We start from the raw sequence: 22,445 nt of genomic DNA on the forward strand, positions 1-22,445 counted from the left end.
ATTCCTACCATCTAGATACAGCAAAAGAGGATTAAATGAGCATGGCAGGAAGAAACCGGAAGGAGGAGATCTAAGAAGTGTTTTTCCTAAAGACTCGGCCCTGAAGCTATTTCGTTCCACCAGAAACCACGGGAATAAACAACGCCTCCCAAAAGTGCTGAGAAAACAATCCAGCAGACATACAGCCCTGACCTGAGTACAATGGGAGGGGCACAGCGCAGACGTGGGAGTCCTAGACAGCAAGGGGACAAAGGATGGCCAGTCTGAGGCCAGACAGGTGAGAAGGCAGCTAGCAGGGTCAAGAAGGCAGCACACCGGAAGCGGAATTCTGACTCATGAAAGCCGACTTCAGCCCTTCTCTTGGGTGCAACGTGATGCAAGAGGGAACTGCAGAGGCTCAGAGCAGCCAGGGCAACAGCAGCAGCAGGAGTCAGAGAAGCACAAAACGTTCTGTGACAAAGACTTGGCACTGAGAAAATGCGGAGCTGCACGAGATCCCGGAACACACAACATGAATCAGGCGCAGAGGGCGGGGCTTAGTCCCACACCACTAACCCAGCTGAGACGTGGCTGCCAGGCTCTGTGATCCCCAGTAGGGATGAGTGATTAAACAAGATCTAACCTGCACTCTGCCTATTGTAATTAGCTCTATGCGGGTCTAAATTAATTAGGAGGTAGATTTTTATGTACTCAGCCATAGGTTTATGTGGTACTGCTCAACTTAGCTCCTTTTCCTGGTTTTCAATATTCCTAACCAAAGAACTTCATCAGTTGTTGGAAAACTGAAATCTGTAAACTGATTATCCAAACTGATCATCCAGTTGTGCTATGAATGCTTCAATGGAGCTACCTTTACATTAGTTCCTTCTTTAGTCCTTCAGACATTGGTCAGTATTACGCACCTTCTATGCTCCAGGCAAAGTGATAGAAGCTGAGGGCATGGCAAAGGAAGCAGACAATCCCTACTCTCCAGGAATCCAATCTGTTATGTGTGAAAGTAGCTCAGTTTTGTCCAACCTTTTGCGACCCCATGGACTGTAGCCTCCATCCATGGAATTCTCCAGGCCAGAATACTGGAGTGGGTAGCCATTCCCTTCTCCAGGGGATCTTCCCAACCCAAGGATTGAACCCAGGTCTCCTGCACTGCAGCAGATTCTTTACCATCTGAGCCACCAGGGAAGCCCCATTAAGGGTAAGAGAAGCAAACAAAAGCAAACCATTAAAATTCAGTACAGAAAGGTCTGCAATAAAAACATTAACTGAGTGCTTACAGAGAAAGGAGTCACCAATTCTGCCTTATGTTGTCAGGAAAAGAGTCCCAGGGGAAATGAAATGTAAGCTAGGTCTTAAAAAGAAACTTTTACCAGTTTACTAGGCAGAGAAATAGGGAAAGCCATTCCTAGATGCAAGAAGACCGTTTTATAAATGCAGAGTCATATCTGGGCATTGTATCTCCAGGGAAGACTCAGAAGTTCATTGTAGCTGATGCAATGGTACATGGTGAGAGGAGAGGTATGGAAGTAAAGGAGAGGCCAAAATTGCTAACCCATCTGGGAAACTAGTAAGACTCAGACCAAATGGAATTGAATGAGAGGAATGAGTGGCCAAGTACCCACCTAGGCAAGAGATGCAATCAATCACAAATAACCCTGAAGGCCACCAGTGATGCGGACCCTTGGGATGCACTGTCCAGCTAGGAACTGCCTGGAATGGGATTTTGCACATCAGTGCCGAACAGCAATCATCCCTCCCATCCTTATCCTTCACCAGTAGTTCTCAACCAAAGCAGGGTGGGGACAAAACATCACAATTCTGGAGACTATGGGTCTACCTTGTAGGTAGAGCAGGCTTCCCTGGTAGCTCAGCTGGTAAAGAATCCACCTCCAATGCAGGAGATTCCGGTTTGATTCCTGGTTTGGGAAGAGGAGGGCATGGCAACCCACTCCAGCATCCTTGCCTGGAGAATCCCCACAGACAGAGGAGCCTGGTGGGCTACAGTCCATGGGGTTGCAGAGTTGGATGAGACTGAGCAATTAAGCACAGCACAGTAAATAGAGCCCAGCGATGCTACTAAACATTTTGCCATGTGCAGGACACCCTGCACAGCAGAGAATTATCTGGGACAATCGTGCCAATGGTGAGAAATCTGCCCTACACATCAGATCAGATCAGTCATTCAGTCGTGTTTGACTCTTTGTGATCCCACGAATCGCAGCACGCCAGGCCTCCCGTCCATCACCAACTCCCGGAGTTCACTCAGACTCACATCCACTGAGTCAGTGATGCCATCCAGCCATCTCATCCTCTGTCGTCCCCTTCTCCTCTTGCCCCCAATCCCTCCCAGCATCAGAGTCTTTTCCAATGAATCAACTCTTCGCATGAGGTGGCCAAAGTACTGGAGTTTCAGCTTTAGCATCATTCCTTCCAAAGAAATCCCAGGGCTGATCTCCTTCAGAATGGACTGGTTGGATCTCCTTGCAGTCCAAGGGCCTCTCAAGAGTCTTCTCCAACACCACAGTTCAAAAGCATCAATTCTTCGGCGCTCAGCCTTCATCACAGTCCAACTCTCATTATCCATACATGACCACAGGAAAAACCATAGCCTTGACTAGACGAACCTTTGTTGGCAAAGTAATGTCTCTGCTTTTGAATATGCTATCTAGGTTGGTCATAACTTTCCTTTCAAGGAGTAAGCGTCTTTTAATTTCATGGCTGCAGTCACCATCTGCAGTGATTTTGGAGCCCAGAAAAATAAAGGCAGCCACTGTTTCCACTGTTTCCCCATCTATTTCCCATGAAGTGATGGGACTGGATGCCATGATCTTCATTTTCTGAATGTTGAGCTTTAAGCCAACTTTTTCACTTTCCACTTTCACTTTCATCAAGAGGCTTTTGAGTTCCTCTTCACTTTCTGCCATAAGGGTGGTGTCATCTGCATATCTGAGGTTATTGATATTTCTCCCGACATAGCAGAAATATTTTAGCCACATAGAGGCCCTATTACATAATGGTTTCATCCTTTTTAAATCCAAGACATACAGTATAATTATTTAAAGCAGCTTAATACTTCTTCTATCCTCCTATCTTTTCCTTCTCCCTGACCTTGAACTTTAACTTCCTGAACTACTGGTTCATCTTCTAACACCTACTTCCACAATCTGATATCCTCTCTTCCGTTCTTGGCTTCCTTCCCTTTTCCATCCTTAATAATACCTTGCATTATACTGTCTTCACAGTGTTTAGTGTGCTCTCACCTGCATTTGGTACTTACATCCTCACCAAAGTCCTCTGAGGATAAGATAAGCATCATCAGAAAATCTTGTTAGTGAGGAACCTGGATCACAGGACTAGCAGAGGTCATAGTCAGACCTCCAATGTGGACTGACTCTGGCATTAATGCCTTCTCCCCACCCACCCACTGCAGCAGGTTGCCTTCAGACTTTTTAATATGAGGATAAAAACTGCCATAAAGGTGGGGAAGGACAAATAGGAGGCTGAAATTAACATACTTGTGTATAAAATAGGTAACCAATAAGACCTACTGTATAGTGCAGGGAGCAATACTAATATTGTGCAATACTAAAATTATGTAATAACCTATAGTGGAAAAAAATCTGAAAAAGAATATATATATACACACATATAGATATAGATGTAAATTGAATTACTGTGCTATACACTTGAAACTTATGTGATATTATAAATCAACCATACTTCAATAAAAATTTTTTGGAAAACTTGCATAAATTCTGACCACTGTGTAAGCAATTTTAGTATTTTATGGATCTATGTGTTCTGCTACTGCTAAGTCACTTCAGTCGTGTCCGACTCTGTGCGACCCCATAGACGGCAGCCCACCAGGCTCCCCCATCCCTGGGATTCTCCAGGCAAGAACACTGGAGTGGGTTGCCATTTCCTTCTCCAATGCATGAAAGTGAAAAGTGAAAGTGAAGTCGCTCAGTCATGTCCGACTCTTAGAGACCCCATGGACTGCAGCTCACCAGGCTCCTCCATCCATGGGATTTTCCAGGCAAGAGTGCTGGAGTGGGGTGCCATTGCCTTCTCCGATCTATGTGTTCAGTGATTCTTTATTACACAGTGAGACTTGACAGTTCCATTCACTGGGTGTCATATGTTTTTCAGGATCATTGTAAGTGAGAGTGACTCTTGCTTTCTCTTTCTTCTGCTTAAGGACTGGAAGCTTTCTGAACAAACACTGTTATGTGTAGGATACTTGATGAGTATCTTTCCAGCCCTAGCCACATTTCTGCAGGTGCTCCTTCACTTCCTCATGATCTCCATGGTTCAGAGAGAGTTGTTGGTAGCCATGGCTGACTCCTTTTGGTACAGTCAATGAGTCCAGGGAAGTAGAGATGGACCAAATTGGGCCAGAGTCCCTTTCCTCACACTTGACATTGATACCACAAGTAGCTACTTGGTCTCTCCAAGTGGCTACAACACTTTATCTTGGGAGGTATCAGTTTTCATGTATTTCTAGCAAGTGAACCCTGCACCAAAAAACGTAGTTTGCAGAAACAGGATAATGAAGCAGATGGCCAAACATGAAAATAAATGGATATCTATATATATAATACAAAAGAGAGAAATTAGACTCCTTCCTTATACCACACACAAAAATTAACTCAAAATGAATCATAGAATAAATGTAAGTGCTAAAATTCTTGGAAGAAAACATATGAATAGAATACTTAAAAGCGGCTAAGAGAGTAATTCTTAAATGTTCTCAGCACAAAAAAAGATGGTAATTATGTGACAAGATGGAGGTATTAGCTAATGCTATGGTGGTAATTATTTTGTAAGATGTAAGAGCATAAAATCAATACATTGTACACCTTAAACTACACATGTTTATATGTTAATTATATCTCAATAAAGGTAGAAGAAAAATAAAAGTAGAAGAAAAAAATATATAATTACATCTTTGAGGCCTTGGGGTAAGCAAAACTTTTTAGAAATGATACTCAAAGCACAAACAACAAAATAAAAATAAATAAATTGGACTTCATTAAAAACTTTTGTGCTTCAAAGGACATTGAAAAAAGGATAAAAGACAATGAGAATGATAGAAAATATTTGTAAACCATTTATCTGATAAAGGAATTATATCCAGAATATATCATAAACTCAGCAATAAAAAGACAACTCAATTGAAAAAGAGGTAGATGTTCTAAAAAGTTATTTCTCTAAAGAGGAGAATAATAACAACAAGAACAGGAAAAGATACTCAATACCATTGGTCATCAAAAGCTAATCAAAACCATGAGAAGGTAGCACTTCACACCCACTAGGATGACTATAAGCAAAAAAGGAAAAAAATAATGATCATTGGCAAGGATGTGGAGAAATTGGAACATTTTCTTGTATATTGCTGGTGGGAATGTAAAATGGTTCAGACAGTGTCAGTTTAGGCTGCTATAATAAAATACTATAGAGTGTATAATAAAATACTATAGAGTGGGTGGCTTAAACAAAAGACACTTATTTCTGGAGGTTAGGAAGTCCAAGATTAAGGTGCTGGCAGATTTGGTTTCTGGTGAGAATCCACTTCTTGGCTTGCAGACAGATACTGTCTGTCTAAGTCCTTACATGGCAGAGAAAGAAGGACTCAGGTCTTTCCTCCTCTTCTAATGAGGACACTAATCCCATCCTGAGAGTCCACCCTCATAACCTCATCTAAACCTAATTACCTACCAAAGGTCCCACCTCCAAATACCTCCTAGGCATTCACATTGACAGTTAGGGCTTTAACATTTGAATTTGTTGGGGAGAGAGGAGACACAAATATTCAGTCCACAACAGCCACTGTGGAATAGTTTGACAATTCCTCAAAATATTAATTTACCATGGAAGTGAAAGTGCTAGTCAGACGTGTCCAACTCTTTGAGGCCCCATGGACTCCAAGGACTGTAGCCTGCCGGGCTCCTCTGTCCACGGAATTCTCCAGGCAAGAATACTGGAGTGGGTAGCCATTCCCTTCTCCAGGAGATCTTCCCCACCCAGAGATCGAAGCTGTGTCTCCTGCATCGCAGGCAGATTCTTTATAGTCTGAGCCGACAGAAAAGCCCAGTATAAACTACCAATTCCACTTCTGCTTATATATCCAAGAGAAATGAAAACATACGTCAACGTGGAAAGTTGTTTACAAGTATTCATAATTGCCTCCAAGTGAAAACAACCCAAATATCCATCTACTGAAGAATGAATATAAACTGTGTCATATCCATACAATGGAATATTATTTGGCAATAAAAAGAAATAAAATGCTGATACATCCTATAACATGGATGAACTTTTAAATCATTATGGTAAGTGAAAGAAGTTAAGACAGAACAGGCAAAGCTATAGAGACAGAGAGCAGAGCAGAGGTTATTGTGAACTACGGGGACTTAAAGGAAAATGTTGGACGAGAGCCTCAGCAAGGATGGCCTGGCAAGGAAACTTGCGGCCCTAACTCCAGGCTTCACAGGTGCTGATATTTCTAATGTTTGCAAGGAAGCCGCCCTGATGGCCACCCGCCACCTAAACCCCTGTGTCTGGGAGAAGCACTTCGAGCAGGTCATCGAGAGGGTCATTGGAGGCCTTGAGAAGAAGACACAGGTCCTGCAGCCTGGCGAGAAGATGACGGTGGCCTACCACGAGGCTGGCCATGCGGTGGTGGGCTGGTTCCTGGAACACGCAGACCCACTGCTCAAGGTGTCCATCATCCCCTGGGGCAAGGGGCTCGGCTATGCCCAGTGCCTGCCCAGGGAGCAGTACCTGTACACACGGGAGCAGCTCTTTGACCGCATGTGCGCCATGCTGGGCAGCCACGTGGCTGAGCAGCTGTTCTTCGGGCGGGTCACCATGGGGGCCCAGGATGACCTGAGGAAGGTCACCCAGAGTGCCTATGCCCAGACTGTGCAGTTCGGGATGAGCGAGAAGCTGGGCCAGGTGTCCTTCGATCTCCCGCGGCCAGGCGAGGCGCTGGTGGAGAAACCTTTCAGCGAGGCCACGGCCCAGCTCATAGACGGGAGGTGCGGCAGCACATGGGCTCCGCGCATGCGCGCACCATGGACTTGCTCACGCGCTGCCGCGAGCAAGTGGACAAGGTGGGCAGGCGGCTGCTAGAGAAGGAGGTGCTGGAGCGGGCCGACATGGTGGAGCTGCTGGGTCCGTGGCCGTTCGCCGAGAAGATCACCTACGAGGAGCTCGTGGAGGGTACGGGCGGCCTGGAGGAGGATACGGCCCTTCCCTAGGGTCTGCAGGGCTGGCGTGGGGGGCCCGCTGCAGGAGAGCCCAGCCTAGCGCCTCCGCCTGGAGAGCAGCCTCTGGGACCCCCAGGAAGCAAATTAAAGCACATGTAACCTGAAGCAGTGGCGCCCCACTCCAGTACTCTTGCCTGGAAAATCCCACGGACGGAGGAGCCTGGTGGGCTGCAAGTCCATGGGGTCGCTAAGAGTCGGACAGGATTGAGCGACTTCACTTTCACTTTTCATTTTCACACATTGGAGAAGGAAATGGCAACCCACTCCAGTGTTCTTGCCTGGAGAATCCCAGGGACGGGGGAGCCTGGTGGGCTCCCGTCTATGGCGTCGCACAGGGTCGGACACGACTGAAGTGACTTAGCAGCAAAGGAAAATGAGGGGTGACTTCTATCAGACATAAAAGACTTCTTTTGGAGATGATTAAAAATCAATTCTAAAAATCTAAATCTATTCTAAAATTGAATGTCATGATGGTTGCACAACTCTGTAAATATACTAAATACCATTGAACTGTAAGCTTTAAATAAATGAATTGTATAACATGCAGATGATATTTCAATGAAGCTGTTAAAAAAAAATGCAAAGAGAACCCTGATGGTATTCCCAGGATTTCCCATTCCTGAAAACCAGCCCTTAAGATATGTGAGACATTGCTGTTTGCTAATAATTGTGTTGTTGTTTAGTCACCAAATCATGCTCAGCTGTTTGAGACCGGATGGACTGCAGGCCATCAGACTCCTCTGTCCAAGGGATTTCCCAGGAAAGAATACAGGAGTGATCATCATTGAATCAGTGATGCCATCCACCCATCTCATCCTCTGTTGTCTCCTCCTCCTGCCTTCAAACTACCCAGCCTCAGGGTCTTTTCCAATGAGTCGGCTCTTCACAAGTGGCCAAAGTATTAGAGCTCCAGCTTCAACATCAGTCCTTCCAATGAATATTCAGGACTGATTTCTTTTAGGATTGACTGGTTCAATCTCTTTGCAATCTAGGGCACTGTCAAGAGTCTTCTCCAACACCACAGTTCAAAAGCATCAATTCTTCAGCACTCAGCCTTCTTTATGGTCCAACTCTCTCATCTGTACATGACTACTGGAAAAACCATAATTTTAACTGGACAGACCTTTGTCAGCAAGCTAATGTCTCTGCTTTTTAATATGCTGTCTAGGTTTGTCACAGCTTTTCTTCCAAGAAGCAAGAGTCTTTGAATTTCATGGCGGAAGTCACCATCAGTAGTGATTTTGGAGCCCAAGAAAATAAAATCTGTCACAGTTTCCACTGTTTCCCCATCTATTTGCTGTGAAGTGAAGGGATCGGATGCCATGATCTTCATTTTTTAAATGTTGTTTTAAGCCAGCATTTTCACTCTCCTCTTTCACTTTCATCAAGAAGCTCTTTAGTTCGTCTTTACTTTCTGCCATAAGGGTGGTGTCATCTGTGTATCTGAGGTTATTGGTATTTCTCTCGGCAATCTTGATTCCAGCTTGTGCTTCCTCCAGCCCAGCATTTTGCAGGATATACTCTGCATATAAGTTAAATAAGCAGGGTGACAATATACAGCCTTGCACTCCGTTCCCAATTTGGAACCAGTCCGTTGTTTCATGTTTGCTTCTAACTGTTGCTGCTTGACCTGCATACAGATTTCTTAGGAGGCAGGTGAGGTGGTCTGATATTCTCATCTCTTTAAGAATTTTCCAGGTTGTGGTGATCCACACAGTCAAAGGCTTTAGCTTAGTCAATGAAGCAAAAGTAGATGATTTTCTGGAATTCTCTTGCTTTTTCTATGATTCAACAGGTGTTGGCAATTTGATCTCTGGTTCCTCTGCCTTTTCTAAAATCAGCTTGTACATCTGGAAGTTCTCGATCACATACTGTTGAAGCCTAGCTTGGAGGATTTTGAGCATGACCTTGCTAGCATATCCATGTGAAATGAGTGCAATTGCGCAGTAGTTTGAACATTTTTTGGCATTTCCCTTCTTTGGGATTGGAATGAAAACTGATCTTTTCCAGTCCTGTGGTCACTGCTGAGGTTTCCAAATTTGCTGGCATTTTGAGTGCAGCACTTTAACAGCATTATCTTTTAGGATTTGAAATAGCTCAGCTGGAATTTCATCACCTCCATTAACCTTGTTCATAGTGATGCTTCCTTAGGCCTACTTGACTTTGCACTCCAGTATGTCTGGCTCTAGGTAAGTGATAACATCATCGTGGTTAGCTGGATCATTAAGGTCTTTTTTGTGTAGTTTTTCTATATTCTTGTATAGTATTCTTGCCACCTCTTCTTAATCTCTTCTGCTTCTGTTATGCCCATACCATTTCTGTCCTTTATTATGCCGATCTTTGCATGAAATATTTCCTTGGTATCTCTAATTTTCAGGAAGAGATCTCTACTCTTTCCCATTCTGTTGTTTTCCTCTATTTCTTTGCATTATTCACTTAGGAAAGCTTTCTTATCTCTCCTTGTATTCTTTGGAACTCTGCATTCAGATGGGTATATCTTTCCTTTTCTTCTTTGCCTTTCACATCTCTTCTTTTCTCAGCTATTTGTAAGGCCTCCTCGGACAACCACTTTGCCTTTTTGCATTTCTTTTTATTGGGGATGGTTTTAATCACTGCCTCCTGTACAATGTTATGAACTGCTGTCCACAGTTCTTCAGGCACTCTGTCTATCAGATCTAATCCCTTGAATGTATTTGTCACTTCCACTGTATAATTGTATGGAATTTGATTTAGGTTATACCTGAATGGTCTAGTGGTTTTCCCTACTTTCTTCAATTTAAGTCTGAATTTGGCAATAAGAAGTTCATCGTCTGAGCCACAGTCAGCTCCCAGTCTTGTTTATGCTGACCATATAGAGTTTCTCCATCTTTATCTGCAAAGAATATAATCAATCTGATTTGGGTATTGACCATCTGGTGATGTCTATGTGTAGAGTCGTCTCTTATGTTGTTGGAAGAGGGTGTTTACTATGACCAGTGCGTTCTCTTGGCAAAACCCTCTTAGCCTGTCCCCTGCTTCATTTTGTACTCCAATTCCAAACTTGCCTATTATTCCAAGTATCTCGTGACTTCTTACATTTGCATTCCAGTCCCCTATGATAAAAAGGACATCTTTCTTTGGTGTTAGTTCTAGAAGATCTTGTAGGTCTTCATAGAACCATTCGACTTCAGCTTCTTCATCATCAGTGGCTGGGGTGTAGCCTTAGATTATTGTGATATTGAATGGTTTGCCTTGGAAATGAACCAAGATCATTCCGTCATTTTTGAGATTGCACCCAAGTACTTCACTTTGGACTTTTGTTGACTATGAAGGCTACTCCATTTCTTCTAAGGGATTCTTGTCTACAGCAGTAGATATAATGATCATCTGAATTAAATTCTCCCATTCCCATCCATTTTAGTTCACTGATTTTTAAAATGTTGGTGTTCACTCTTGCCATCTCCTATTTGATCGCTTCCAATTTACCTTGATTCATGGACATAACATTCCAGGTTCTATGAAATATTGTTCTTTATAGCATCAGGCTTTACTTTCACCATCAGACACATCCACAACTGGGGATTGTTTCTGCTTTGGCTCAGGCTTTTCATTCTTTCTGGAGTTATTTCTCTGCTCTTCTCCCTTAGGATATTAGACACCTACCGACCTGGGGAGTTCATCTTTCAGTGTGAAAGGCATCTTTATGCCTTTTCATACTGTTCATGGGGTTCTCCAGTCAAGAATACTGAAGTGGTTTGCCATTCCCTTCTCCAGTAGACCATAAAACTCTTCATCATGACCCGTTCGTCCTGGGTGGCCCCACACAGCACAGCTCGTACTTTCTCTGATTTAGACAAGACTGTGATCCATCTGATCAGCTTGGTTAGTTTTCTGTGATTGTGGTTTTCATTCTGTCTGCCCTCTAATGGATGTGGATAAGAGGCTCATGGAAGCTTCCTGATGGGAGGGACTGGCTATGGGGAAAAGCTCTGGTGGGCAAGGCCACGCTCAGTAAATCTTTAATTCAATTTTCTGCTGATGGGCGTGGCTGTGTTTCCTTCCTGTAGTTTGGCTTGATACCAAACCATGGTAGGGGTAATGGTGACCTCCTTCAAAAGGACTTATGCCTGCACTGTTGTAGTCAGTGCCCCTGACCCCATGGCAGGCCGCAGTCGACCCACGCCTCTGCCCAAGGCTCCTGAACACTCACAGGCAAGTCCAGCTCAGTTTCTTGTGGGATCACTACTCCTTTCTCCTGAGTCCTGGTATGCACAAGATTTTGTTTATGCCCTCCAAGAATCTCTGTTTCCTCAGTCTTTTGGAAGTTCTGTAATCAAATCCCACTGGCCTTCAAAGTCAAATTCCCTGGGCGTTCTCAGTCCCTTTGCCGGATCCCCAGATTGGGAAATCCATTGTGGACCTTAGAATGCTTGCAAAAATGTGAGAACTTCTTTGGTAAAATTCTCCAGTTTGTGAGTCACCCTTCATCCTAGGGTAAGGAAAAGCTATTAATGGGGCTTAGGCAGAAAAATATGTGATAGTATTGCCATGAAAAGAGAACCAAAAGGATCCCAGATCAAAGACAACCTGAGGGGAAAAGGGAGACCAGTTTGAAGGATATTGCTTTCCTCTTCTTGGGAGATGATGTGACCGAACAAAGCCAGAAGAGTGGGAATAAAGGTGGACAATTCTCTGGGGTGTTTTGCTAAAGCAGGGCCATGTTAATAAGCACAGAGCTTTGCCAATGACCATGAAGTAAAGAATTAAGGGGAGACATTTTCTCGGGTGGGTCCATGGTAATGAATTCACCTGCCAATGCAGGAGATACAAGAGATGCAGTGTCAATCCCTGGGTCAGGAATATCCTCTGGGGTAGGAAATGGCAACCTGCTCCAGTAGTCTTGCCTTGAACATTCCATGGACGGAGGAGCCTGGTGGGCTACAGTCCTTGGCATTGCAAAGAGTCAGACATGACTGAGCAACTGAGTATACACACATTTTCTTAATTAATTAAGATCATCTCTTCTGAGTAATTGACATTAGAGTTGTTCTAATTGAGATATAATTTACATACAGTAGAATACACTCTTTCTAGTGAACAGTTCTGTTAATTTAACAAATGGACAGTTTACAACTACCACCACAATCAATACATAGCTCAATTCCGTCACTGTAAGAAATCTCTGTAAAGCCTCTCCCCATTCCCAGCCCTACTAATCTTGTTTTCTTTTCCTACAGTTTTGCTTTTTATAGAACATCACGTAAATGGGATCATAAAGTATATGACTTTGAATCTAGCATCTTTCGCTTATCACAATGTATTTGACATGCTTCCATGATGCTGTGTGTATAAATTCAGCCCAGTTCAGTCACTCAGTCGTATCCGACTTTTTGCAACCCTATGAACCACAGCACTCCAGGTCTCCCGGTCCATCACCAACTCCCGGAGTCCACCCAAACCCATGTCCATTGAGTCGGTGAGGCCATCCAATCATCTCATCCTCTGTCATCCCCTTCTCCTCCTACCCTCAATCTTTCCCAGCATGAAGGTCTTTTCAAATGAGTCAGCTCTTCGCATCAGGTGGCCAAAGTATTGGAGTTTCAGCTTCAATATCAGTCCTTCCAATGAACACCCAGGACTTATCTCCTTTAAGATGGACTGGTAGGAAGTCAGGAAACTCCTGGAGTAACAGGCAAATTTGGCCTTGGAGTACAGAATGAAGCAGGACAAAGGCTAATAGAGTTCTGCCAAGAGAACACACTGGTCATAGTAAACACCCTCTTCCAACAACACAAGAGAAGACTCTACACATGGACATCACCAGATGGTTGACACTGAAATCAGATTGATTATATTCTTTGCAGCCAAAGATGGAGAAGCTCTATACAATCAGCAAAAACAAGACTGGGAGCTGACTGTGGCTCAGATCATGAACTCCTTATTGCCAAATTCAGACTGAAATTGAAGAAAGTGGAGAAAACCATTAGACCATTCAGGTATGACCTAAATTAAATCCCTTATGACTATACAGTGGAAGTGAGAAATAGATTTAAGGGACTAGATCTGATAGACAGAGTGCCTGATGAACTATGGATGGAGGTTCATGTGTATAAATTAGTTTGACTCTATTGATGAGTAGTATTCCAATGGATGGATATAGCATCGTTTGCTTATTTTTTGCCTGTTTAAGGACATTATAGGTATCTATATACAGTCTTTCATGTGACCATAAGTTTTAACTTCACTTGGTTAAGTGACTAAGAGTGCGTTTGTGGTTGCTATGGTAAGTATTATGTTTAACTTTAGAAGAAACTGTCAAACTGTTTTCCAGAATGGCTGTAGCATTTTGCAACTCCACCAGTATTGTATAAAAATTCCAGTCACTCCAATCCTCTCCAGTGTTTGGAGTTAACACATTGTCAATATGTTTGGTTTTTCATTTTGTTTGGAGTTGCTCTGCTTTTTGCCATTCTAATAGGTATATGCTAATAACTCATTGTGGTTTTAATTTGTATTTCTCTAATGCTAATGATGGGCTTCCCTGGTGGCTCAGATGGTAAAATCCGCCTGCCATTGCAGGAGATCCGGGTTTGTTTCCTGGTTTGGGAAGATCCCCTGGAGAAGGGAAAGGCTACTGACCCTTGTATTCTTACCTGGAAAATCTCATGGACAGAGGAGCCTGGCAGGTTACAGTCCATGGAGTTGCAAAGAGTTGGACATGACTGAGCAACTAACAATTACTTTCTTAATGCTAAAGATGTTGAGTACCTTTTCATATGCTAATCTGCCATTCATATATTTTCCTTGGTGAAGTGTCTATTTAAACCTCTGCTCATTTTTTTAACTGAGTTGTTCATTTTCTCTATTTAATTTTTAAAATTATCTATGCATTCTGGACACAAGACTTGAGCAAGATGTTTGCTTTACAAATATTTCCTCCCTGCCTGTGGCTTATTTTTCATTCTCTTAATTTGACTTTCAGAGAGCAGAAGTGCTTAATTTTGATGGAACCCAATTTATTTATTTATTTTTTCTTTTATGGATCACTATCTGGGTATCATATCCAAGAAATCTTTTCTCAACCCAAGATGACAGAGATTTCATCCCATGCTTTACTCTAGATGTTTAATAGCTTGAGATTTTATGTTTAGGTTTATGGTCTATTCTGAGTTAATTTTTGTATATTGGACCTGATAGTAGGTGTTTACCTACAATCTAGAAAATAGACTGTAGTTAAACACATTTTGTATTTCTACTTCTAGTCATTTCGCCTAAAAACTAAAGAAGGAAGTTCCTTCTGTCCAAACTTTCTGCAGATCAAAAGTAGACGAGATAACGTTCAGTCAGATCCCAGATAACCTACAGATATTCTTAAAAGAATTCTAGTAGATGACTGGGTTTTCTAAACATTTCATTGTTTATCCAGAGTAAATAATCAGTGAGTCTAGTTTTATCATTATAGCTTATTTTTTATGATTCCTATAAAACTATTCTAGAAAAAGTCTAAGCTCAAGATAACTCTTTGGTTTCTGTTTTTTGAATCTCCAGCTTAAAAGTTTTGCTCTCATGGCAAGTTTATCTTTTGTATGTCTTCCATGCTATTCCCTGATAAATGATTAAGAATTAAATAAAAGGCCTAAAATTCCCCACAAATATCTAGCATTGTTTATTCCTCTGACCCCAAGCTCTTAGCCCTGGTGATATATTAATTAAGAGGGATGCTAGTCGGTTTTATAACTAAAATGGTTGATATTTTGAGAAATAATTCTCACCACTTAAACTAGATAGCAAAGAAGATAGTAGTAATAGGCTTATCTACATGATTCAACAATAACATCTGAAGTGTTTTGTTTTGTTTTGATTTTAACACGATAGAACTAAATGCTTCCAACTAGAGGAGAACACATTTGAATTTCAAGCTAAAAGTGGTGTGTTTTGTATTTGGACCAGTATTTTAAGTTGAGGAATTGCCAAAATATGGGGCAGAATTTACTGGGCTGTTCATTGTAAAAGCTTTTAATTATCATTGCCATTAGCAGAGCTAGACCTTATAAGGGGCAGGCCAAGAGGCTGGCAGCCTTCCAGTTTAAAAAGGATAGGAAAATACTACTGTGACCATGAAATAGAGAAGTGGGGAAAACTTTATTTTGTGGAGTTCTCTCGGAGAAAATGACATGACTGTAAGAACTTTGATGGACCCATCAAATGATATGCTGAGCTAAAGCTCCTGAGGGTGGGTGGTGGAGGTGGGGAAGGTCCATGATAACATGAATATGTAATTGCCTGCTAAGGTGGGGAGGTTCATCATTTTTCCTGGGTAAAGTATATGCATAAGACTCTGGGTCCCTGACAGTCCCCTCTGGCTACTCAGCATTTCCCATAAATTCATGTCAAATACTCAGTTTTAAAATATCATATAAAGGTCCCCCAAATTATTAGTCTGTGTGGAGGTCACATATGGCCAGCTCTACCCTTTCCTTGAAGTAGTGAATGACATTGCTGAAACCTTAATCCAGATAGTTAAATGACTTTGAGAGACGTATAGTAAAGACAGATAGTATGCCATTCAAATTTTTTTTATTGGAGTATAATTGCTTTACCATGTTGTGTTAGTTTCTGCTATACAACAAAGTGAGTCAGCTATGTGTATGCATATATCGCCTCCCTCTTGAACTCCCTGCTGCCCACCCCCATCCCACCTCTCTGGGTCATCACAGAGCACCAAGCTGAGTGCTATATAGCAGCTTCCCACAAGCTATTTATTTTGAGCGTGGTAGTGTGTATATGCTCTTGAGCTGCAACTGTTTAAGCATTGGTTAGGAGAAATGTTTCATCTGGAATCAAAGGATAAGATTGATTGGTTGGCTGGTTGGTTTGGGGGCTTTGTTACAGTTGGAAGAATAGATGGGGGTGTCTACTTGCAGCCATCTAAAGCCGATTATCTTTAAGAGGTAGTTGTGGATGCCACACTGAGAGCTGTTGGAGTCTGCACTCATGATCTAGGTGACCAACTGGAATGAAAAAAGAACTTTTCACACTTTCCTATAAATGATGACTGAGAAGCTACTCATCGCTCAAAGCTCTGGGATATAGGTAGAAGTTGGCATTACCCCCATTTTATAGAATGGCTGATGCTGCAGGGGTGTGTAGAGCTGAGCTGGGCTGAGTAATGTCACCCAAGCATCCCTGCTGAACCTCTGAGTCCCCCACAAATCCCTGGGGGAGGGGAGGAGAGCTGATCTGCTCCTCCTTGTCACTCTGTCTCTGCAGCACCTAAGGAAAAATGATTCCATGGGAATTAAAAAATGTCCAAAAGGGGAAGTTGAAACAGCTAGGGAGTGAGGGCTACACAGATCTGTCCAGGGCTAGTATTTGCTGAAATGTTTCCTGGAACAATTCAGTAGTGGCTTCTGGACTTGGAGTTCAAATTAGCTTCAAATCTCCATCCTACAGTATTTCTTACTGGAATAGACAATTTTAAAGGTTTCCTTTGATTTTAGGTTGGCAGCCTAAAATGTAAGTTCTTCTGTAAAAACTTATAGACACACACATGACGATGTTAAGAATGACTATGATCCAAGCCATTTGGTAACAGTGTCATTATCCTCAGAAGCCAGCTTATATTTGTTGTCTGTATTTCTTCTAATTCTGTGAGGAAATGTAAAGCATGTACTCATATTGTATTGAGATGAATCATTCCCATGACAAGAATCTGAAAGTTTTACCAACTACTGGGCATCTAAACATCCGTGGGCCACCAAGAACAGCTACTGACAGCCATTGGTGTGGACTTCAGCAAACCACACACCCTCTGATGCTTCTTTGCCCCAGTCTTAAAGTTGTGCCCTAACATTTACAACTGCTACCTTCTACAGTCAAAATACACACACACACACACACACACATGCAAAGCAGGCTAAATAAATAAAGATAAATAAGGTGTCATGCAGTCAACGTGGATAAAAGATACCAAAAGACCATAAAAGGACATTAAGGAACCAACCTCCCATCCTGCACAATCAGGAGAGAACTGAGCACCTCTGATTATTAAATAATATTGTCCTGGACAGAAGCCAGGGTGCCCAAAACTCTTTTTCTGCAGCACCATTAAATGTATGAGAATCAAAAGAAGGTAATTTCCCAGCTAGTCAGCCCCTTCATTACAAGCCAGCTCTGGGGGGTAATTAGTCTCTTCCTCAGAATTACTTCCTCCCCTTACATCACCCCTACCTTACATCTTGGCCATGACTTACCCTCCAGGAAGCACAGAACTCCTGCGGTCACCCCCTCTATCCCCAAGAGAGCCCTGCCTTTCTGTTTCTTTGCTTGTTCTAGAACAACTCTGATTTACTTCTGTCTTTTTTCCAGCTAGTCCTCCTAGTGCCAATTATTGAAGGATAGCCTTCTGCTTCTAAACACACGTCCTAACAGGCATAAATCGGTAATCCGTTTTGGGAAGTGATTAAAAAGAGAAATGTATTTAAATTTGTTGCAGTGGTGATGGGGCAGAAGATAGGAGGCCTGGGAGGAGGGCGTCTGGCCAGCTGCTCAGAGAGAGCCTTGTAAGAGCCGCCACCATGGTAATGAAGTCCACATGTTCCAAGTGCTGGACTGCGGCGGGTGAGACATGCAAAGTGGATTTGGTCAGTTTTCCACAGTGTATAACACTCAGGGAAAAGAACTTGTGTTACCCAAATTCACTGAAAAAAGTGGTTGTAAAAACCAGCATTTCTGCTCATCATCTTTTCAGATTAATAAAGAACATGCAAGTAGACCCACATGTTTCCTCCAGCTATCAAGACATTTTATCCTCCAAAGCAATCCCTCCCAGGAAGACAATCAAGAGAAAGTTTGGCTAGTGCCCTGCCTCTGGAAAGTGTGTCCTCTGACAGGCGGCATCAGCAGCTTGGGGATGCTTGCCGGGCTCTCTGGGGAGACTATCCAGGAATCTGTGCTCTATCAACCTCTCTCAGGGATTCTTATGCTTGCTGGTTCAAGGCCTGCTGGTCTGAAAGGCGAAGCTTCTCCAACATGCTGTAATTACTGGACTAATTTTTGTTCACTTAGTCTTCATTGACTCATCACTTTCTTTAGCACAGGATACAAGGACTATCCAGAGCAAACTACCACCATAATCTGCCTCTTTTACCTTAAGAAAATGTTTCTTTCAGAAGCTAAACAGTAGGGGACAAGCACAAAATGTGACCAACTTGAAGCTGGGAGATGCAGGGCTTCCAAGGAGATGCTAAGATTTTTGTGACAACCCCAATCCTGATAACATTGAGAGGTTGGGGTTGGCCCAAGAAAAACAATGATGAGATTTATCTTCTTTATCTTTGGCTGTAGGTTTGTTGTTGTTGTTGTTTTCAGCTTTGAGGACTTGCAAGAGCAAAATCTGATGGCTTTTAGAGGTGGGGCTCTTTCTGGCAACAGAAAACCAGGGCCTAAAATAGGGATGGAATTATGAGTGATTGCTTTTGAGAAATATAGACTTAATGAGTCCCTCCTCAGTCTCCAGCTACCTTTCTTGAAGGAACTTGAACAGGGAGTTCAAGATCCCTTAATCCTACAAACATTAGTGAGCCTCCCCTTTGTGAGGACATGGAGATAAAGAAAGAAACCCTCTTCCACAAAGATGATCTTTTTTAACAACATCACATATAGTAATGTTCAGTGCAACAGAGGGAAAGATGTTGTTGCTGCTGCTAAGTCGCATCAGTCGTGTCCAACTCTGTGAGACCCCATAGACGGCAGCCCACCAGGCTCCCCCATCCCTGGAATTCTCCAGGCAAGAACACTGGAGTGGGTTGCCATTTCCTTCTCCAATGCATGAAAGTGAAAAGTGAAAGTGAAGTCGCTCAGTCGTGTCCAACTCTTCACGACCCCATGGACTGCAACCCACCAGGTTCCTCCGTCCATGGGATTTTCCAGGCAAGAGTACTGGAGTGGGGTGCCATTGCCTTCTCCAGGGAAAGATGTTAGAGCTATGCAAAGGCTTCAGTTGGAACCCTTGAGAAGAAAATCCAGGGTGGCATAAAAGAGAGTAAAAATAAATAAAGATTTCCCATCTAAGAGACTTCTCATGGAAGAATATGAATTAACCAGATAGATACAAAGAGGAAGATGTTTATCATAAATAAAAACTTTGGGTATTTTAATTATCCAAAATTAGAGAACTGGCTTACTCATCCAAATTGAAATTTGAAAGTCTCTTTTCTCTTTTTCTTTAGTTGAAGTATAGTTGATCAGCAGCAGTTGATTTTCAAAGTTGTGTTAATTTCTACTGTACAGCAAAAAGGTTCCATTATACATTTAAACATTTTTTTTCAACTATGCCCTATCTCAGGATATTGAATATAATTCCCTGTGCTCTACTGTAGGACCTTGCTGTTTATCCACTCTCTATATAGTTTGGGTTTGCTCACCCCAAACTCCCAATCGACCCCCTCCCACACCCCCTGTTTTATTTTTTTAAACTTTGGACTCTTCCTGACTTTAAATAAAAAGTGAAAGAGATATTCAATGCCTAAAGCAGCTAAAAGCAAAGTTGCAGTGAATAAACTCCAGGGAGAGTATGGCAGGTCCAGAGTTCTCAGTCCGTTATCCGTTTCTCCCAGTATCCTTTGTGGGAGCTACAGAAAATGGCAAGTTAGGTAAGAACAAAGCACTGCGAAAATTCTGGGCAGTCCACTATTAAGTGAAAGAAGCAGATCACAGCCTAGGCAGTCACTCATCTTCTGAAATGCACATCCCTACCTGACAGGTGGACTCAGGGAAGGTGGTGGGGTTTGACTCAGGAGACATGCAGGTTGGGTGGTCACATACGTGCCAGGCTCCAGCGGGACATGAAGAGGACAGTCCAGGGGAACCGTACTTTCTTGCCACTTTCCATCATGGAACATGGAAGAGTCGAAGAATTCTATTTCTATCCTTCCGCTCCCAGATAGTTTTGAAGATTCCTGTGTCAAAGCAGGAGAGAACGTATTTTATTTGCTGGCTTGACGTTTAACTTTGGAAAATTGCCACATATGAGGGTCTCTACTCTTGTCTCAGGTCCTGCAAATATTAGAGGTGATTTGTTTTTCTTAAATTGACAATGCCACCCCTTCATGTTTTATTTTGAGTTATGTTTGCTAAATAAATATTTATATAACCTATTTTAACTTTCTATGTAATTACAGTTTATATGTGTCTTTTTAAAGCAGCGTATAATTCCATCTTTTTTAACCTAATCGGACAAATTTTTCCACTTGACTTGGAGAATTTATTTAGTTTTATTGTTACCTTCTTTTCTACTACTTTCTTTTTCTTATGATTACTTGCTTTTTATACCTTCTTTTCTTTGTTTTGTTATATGTTTCTTATTCCTTCCCAAAAGTTTGATTTCCTGTTGGAATTCTGTTCTATTGTTATATTTGTTTTAAATGGAAAAGTATCTTTTTACTCCTCATTGCTAGAAAAAGAATCTTATTCCAGTTTTCTTTCCCTCATTTTCCATTCCTTACTAATATAAAATGAGATTTGCAAGCCAGATTGTTATTAATTTTCTTCATTTTACAAAGTTCATTTCAGAAATTATTTGACATGAGAATTAGATTCTCTAATCATATTTTTTCTTTCAAATTGCTATCCTTGACATCTTATTTTGATTCAAGTTTCAGTAAGCAAAGTATGTATGAGCGTGCTAAATTCAGTTCAGTTCAGTCCCTCAGTCATGTCTGACTCTTTGTGACCCCGTGAACCATAGCACGCCAGGCCTCCCTGTCCATCACCAACTCCCAGAGTTTATCCAAACTCATGTCCATTGAGTGGGTGATGCCATCTAACCATCTCATCCTCTGTCATCCCCTTCTCCTCCTGCCTTCAATCTTTCTCAACATCAGGGTCTTTTCAAATGAGTCAGCTCTTCACATCAGGTGGCCAAAATATTGGAGTTTCAGCTTCAGAATCAGTCTTTCCAATGAACACCCAGGACTGATCTCCTTTAGAATGGACTGGTTGGATCTCCTTGCAGTCCAAGGGACTCTCAAGAGTCTTCTCCAACACCGCAGTTCAAAAGCATCAATTCTTCTGCGCTCAGCTTTCTTTATAGTCCAACTCTCACATCCATACATGACTACTGGAAAAACCATAACTTTGACTAGACGGACCTTTGTTGACAAAGTAATGTCTCTGCTTTTGAATATGCTATCTAGGCTGGTCATAACTTTCCTTCCAAGGAGTAAGCATTTTTCAATTTCATGGCTGCATTCACCATCTGCAGTGATTTTGCAGCCCGAAAAAATAAAGTCAGCCACTGTTTCCACTGTTTCCCCATCTATTTGTCATGAAGTGATGGGACCGGATGCCATGATCTTAGTTTTCTGAATGTTGAGCTTTAAGTTGCTTTAGTCGTTTCCAACTCTTTGTGCCACTATGGACTGTCCAGCTCCTCTGTCCATGGGATTCTCTAGGCAAGAATACTGGGGTGGGTTGCCATCCCCCATTCCAGAGGATCTTCCCAACCCAGGGATAGTTCAAATAATTTTTAATAGAAATTTTAATGAATGGTTGTAGTTTCAAATGCAAGAAATAATACAGAGAGATTCCCATATATGCTTTACTTGGTTTCCCCTTCTTGCAGAACTTTACTACAGTATCATAACAATGTACAGATCTTATCCAGATTTCCCAGTCTTACTTGTACTCCCTTATTAGTGTTTGTAAATGTGTTTGTTTCTATACAATTTTATCACGTGTACGTTTGCATGTCTTTCACCACAGTCAAGATGCAGAACAGTTTCCTCCCCAAAAAGATAACTTCCTCACACCCACCTCTCCCACTACATTCACCCCATCCAGTCCCTAATCTCTGGTGTTGACTAATCTGTCCTCCTACTCTCTTGCTTTCTCATTTCAAGAATGTTATATAAAGGGAAGTGAAGTGAGTTCGCTCACTTGTGTCTGGCTCTTTGTGACCCTGTGGAGTGTAGCCTACCAGGCTTCTCAGTCCATGGAATTTTTCAAGCAAGAGTACTGGAGTGGGTTGCCATTTCCTTCTCCAGGGGATCTTCCTGACCCAGGGATTGAACCCAGGTCTCCCGCATTGCAGGCAGATGCTTTACCGTCTGAGCCACCAGGGAAGCCCTGTATATAAAGGGAATCATACAGTAATTACCATTGGGGATTGACTTTTCACAAAGCATAATTCTCTAGAAATTA

General features: G+C 42.3%; 1 long non-coding RNA gene across 1 annotated transcript in view; it reads left to right on the top strand.

Annotated features, from left to right (window-relative positions):
• Nucleotides 1-13,105: 13,105 nt before the first annotated feature.
• LOC129659410 (uncharacterized) overlaps nt 13,106-22,445 on the top strand; it is a 42,710-nt gene continuing 33,370 nt past the window's right edge. The window contains exon 1 of the long non-coding RNA XR_008718061.1: nt 13,106-13,240. This is a non-coding gene — a long non-coding RNA (uncharacterized LOC129659410). The remainder of the gene's footprint in view (nt 13,241-22,445) is intronic.

Source organism: Bubalus kerabau, chromosome 8 (assembly GCF_029407905.1).
Source record: "Bubalus kerabau isolate K-KA32 ecotype Philippines breed swamp buffalo chromosome 8, PCC_UOA_SB_1v2, whole genome shotgun sequence".
Taxonomy (NCBI): Eukaryota; Metazoa; Chordata; class Mammalia; order Artiodactyla; family Bovidae; genus Bubalus; species Bubalus kerabau.